This window comes from Dunckerocampus dactyliophorus, chromosome 6, assembly GCF_027744805.1.
Source record: "Dunckerocampus dactyliophorus isolate RoL2022-P2 chromosome 6, RoL_Ddac_1.1, whole genome shotgun sequence".
In the NCBI taxonomy this organism is placed as follows: Eukaryota; Metazoa; Chordata; class Actinopteri; order Syngnathiformes; family Syngnathidae; genus Dunckerocampus; species Dunckerocampus dactyliophorus.
In genome coordinates this window covers 22,808,080-22,812,223 of record NC_072824.1, presented here as the reverse complement: position 1 = coordinate 22,812,223, position 4,144 = coordinate 22,808,080, and positions in this window count along the sequence as shown.

The window sequence follows — 4,144 nt, the reverse complement described above, 5'->3', positions numbered from 1 at the left end:
GCACATGCTGCAGTTTCCAGTGAGCAGCAACAAGTACAATTTATACTACAATCAAGTGTAAAACATTCTTGGATTTGGATTATTCAATAAACACCATAAATATAACCCCAAGATCGCAAAGCCTGTTATGTTGAATGAAAACAAAAAAAAGAGGGGACGTATGAATTTGTGCAGCAATCGCGTTGTTGACACATACCTGCATCCGCTGGGACACACAATGAACCCTCAAAGGCAGACCTTGGTATCCCTGCATCAATTGTACCTTGGTTCTCATGAAGTCCAGAGGATAACTCCAGCAGAAATAGTGTGTAATATCCAGAAATTTCACAAGTGACCTTATGTAAACCTTATGCAATGTACATAGCGCCACAGGTGTACAGATCATATGCACTCAATACCGATAAATTAAAGCATATAAAACAAAACAAAAAATTCTGTGTTGTTCTCTTGGAGATGAATAAAGTATCTATCGAGCCATCTAACACTGACTACCGGAAATAAACAACCGGATGTAGACCTTCTTCTTGTTTATGGCAAGTCGCAACTAACATTTACAGAAATGTAGACGCAAGACGCATTGCGCACATACAGTATGCCCATTAGTCACACTCTTCCATCGTAGAAAACACACGAAGAAATGGATAAAATGCTGCTTTGAAGTTAAAGGCGATGGATTTGGCTGTCAGAGAAGGAACTGTGTAAGTCTTGCACAGATCCTTACAACGTGGAGCAGAAAAAACACTATCTTCAACAGGGTTTCGAAATGCTGGAACTACTGCCAGGAGGACGCGGAGAGCACACCGAAAGAGAGAGAGACACAGGCGACGCGTGTGAATTATGACGCTGTTCAATTCTGACATGGAAGAGGAAGACTTCTCATTAGCTCTAAGGCTGCATTAGCAGTGTCACAGTGCCCTCTACTGGTCAAGCATGTACAGTAGCAGTATAAATACTGATTGAGCGACTGACTACAAGGCAATATAAAATAAAATATAGACCAGTCGGCTTGTGTTCGTATCCGCGGGTGTTCGCTAGTCGGGTGTTCGTAAGTTGGGGACCAAGTGTATAAGAACAAATCAGGTTTTTCCTCTAAATTTAGTGGGTGCGGCTTATTTCTTGTGGTAGTCATTTCATCTGTAACTTTATTTATTAGCTCTTGCATACTTTCTGCAGAACAAAATGCAGTAGTACTGTCTGCAAATAATACTATTTTTAGGACTTCATGACTTTACAGATGTCATTTATATATGGGGTCAACTGTTTTGGAGTGATAGGGTGGAGCTGCGAAATTCGAACTGCGAAATGGCGAGGGACGACTGTACACGCTTATTACTTGCGCATACATACAGTGATATGAAAAAGTATCTGCACCTTTTGGAATTTCTCACATTTCTGCATAAAATCACCATCAAATGTGATCTGATCTTTGTGAAAATCACACAGATGAAAAAACAGTGTCTGCTTTAACTACAACCACCCAAACATCTATCGGCTTTCATATTTTAATGAGGATAGCATGCAAACAATGACAGAAGGGGGAGGAATAAGTAACTGAACCCTCTGCCTAAGGAGACTTAAAGAGCAATTGAAACCAATTTTTATGAAACAATTCAAGTCAGTTGTGTTCCCAATCACTGATGCGTGGTTTAAAGCTGCCCTGCCCGCTACAAAACACACCTGGTAAGAATTGTCTTGATGAGAAGCATTCTCTGATGTGCACCACGGCTGTGACACCTTTCCCTCACATTATTAATAAAGTACATCTATCAATCATTCTATCCATCCATCGATCAATCTACTGTATCTATCCATCTATTGACCCTTTCAGTTACCAGTTATCAGCGTGAAAGTTTCCACATGATCACAGACCTCCATGACCTAACCCAACGACAGAGAGCACTTTGTTGTCACTGCTTTTCAATTCTCTTCACGTGGATGTTATCCTTAGATGTCCTTCCTGTCTCCTCTCTGTTCTCGACTTTGATATTTTTGCCTTTCTTTCTCTTCGGCGCATCCTTCCTCTCCTCATCGAACATCTCCTCCCAACATCCCACCCGTGATCTGTCTCTCTTCTCTCAAATGTTCCCAGCCACTGTCCCACTGCATTCCTGCCCTGGTGTTTTCAATTTAGCACCACTATGAAGCAGTTCACATTGTAATGTTATCAATTAGTCCGAGACGCCATGCACATTTATTTAACGGGCCCAGGAGTGAGTTTTGGTGATTTACAGGCTGCAAGGGAGATGTAAGGGAGAAATGTGCAGACATGTGCTGATATGAGGGTTTTTTTTTCTCAGGTCTGTGGGAACCGGGTCTATGTGCTGTGTATCTTGAGGATTTGGTCCTGCAAGCGGTTTTATGTCCCTGTAGAAATGTGGTGAGACCTCCATAAGATGAAAAGGGTTGTGAGAGGAAATGCAAAGGAAAATGTTAGAGATTTTCTGCAGGGTCAAATGGTTCTTATCACATATTTTGGATTGTAACCACATCTTTTTTAAGTGGTTGTATTTTGGCTGTGGAAATAAAGTATGTTTATACTAGAATTTGGAAATGCACATTTCAGACAGCTTTACATTTGCTTTGTTATAATACAGTATAACACAAAAGATAATGGAAGTGGCTCAGTTGTGATCTTAACCCTCCATCGACTGAAGCGGGAAAGGTTCATGTTCATTAAAGTTTTATCCATGCTGTCATTGCTCAGGGTCACTGATGTAATTAAAATGTGCAAGTACTGTGTGCTAAAACAACATTGACTTCCTATTGTAGCACAATAACAGCCTAGCTTCCGCTGCAGTAGCTTTAAAAATGTGACCAATCAACGAGTGTCAGTGGTCCAAACAGTCATACCGGAAACATTTTAAAAGACCATTCATGAACATATTAGCTTGTGGTCTAAAATATAAATTAAGGTTGCTCAACAATTAAATACCATATTATTTTCAATTTTATTTGTTGTGAAACACCAACTTTAAAATTGTCATTGTCAATTTCCAATTTTTTAAAATATTTTCTTTTCATGCTTTGGTAAATAATTCACATATTACAAGAATATTGGGGCCACATTGAAAGGAGGAAAAATGCTACAAGAATAAAGGAAAACACTCACCAAAATAAAGTTGTGCATTTTTAAGAAAAAAGGTGTATTTTTGAGAATATTATTTTCAAAAAAAAAGTTGTAATAAGAAATTTAAAAAAAACACATTTCTAATTATTAACGTCAAGTCAGATTTTAAAATGACGCTGAAAAATATTTTTCAAATGTGGCATTTTTTATTTTTTAGTCATCTTACACAAAGTTCTATTTCTTCAAGCACTTACAAGAGTAAAGTCAAATTGTAAAATGTCAAATTAAATATAGGGAAATCTTGATTTTTTACATTTTGGAAACATAAAAGTGTGGGAATTTGGACTTTTACTTGTTAATTTGTACATTTTTTTCAACATGGTCCATAAACTACATACTGGAGGGGAGGTTGTGTTAGTTTATGGCTACACCTAGCCAATGGCCCCTGTGGTGTCTCTCATGTCGTCCTCTTAATTACCCATCATTCCTCTCCGGGCCTGGCCCCTCACAAATTACAGCACATTGTCCATCCCCAATCGGCCTGTCATCACTCGGCTCCACATTTCAGAGCGCGGCTCAGTGTGTACTGAGAACAGAGCTGGGGGGCTGAGGATACACACACACACACACACACATGCACACAACAAAACCATTTGTGTGTGAGCAAATTCACACACTGCCTCTCTCATACATACAGCCTGGCCATTAGCTGTGGTGCCAGTTGACTCTGTGACCCAGACGCTTTTCTGCCACATCAGCAGGAGCAAATGACAGCGCTACAGTCGGACGAGCCACCCAAATACATCGCAACCTAACAGAGGACGTGTATTGCACCATGTGTAGGTCTCAGAGGAAACGTGTCTTTTCTGTTGGTCATCTGACTAAGCAATCCAGGTGATGCCCAGAGAAGAAATGACCTCCTGTTTTTCTGCTGAGGCCAATAAAGGTCTTGAAAATGTCAGGCCAAAGACCATGCATCGTTTGATGGATGGTCTTTGAGCAAGTTACATGAAAAATGAAAGTGTGCACGTGTGTCTATCAACTTGCTGTGAGTTACAGCCGCAACAGTAGCCCGTG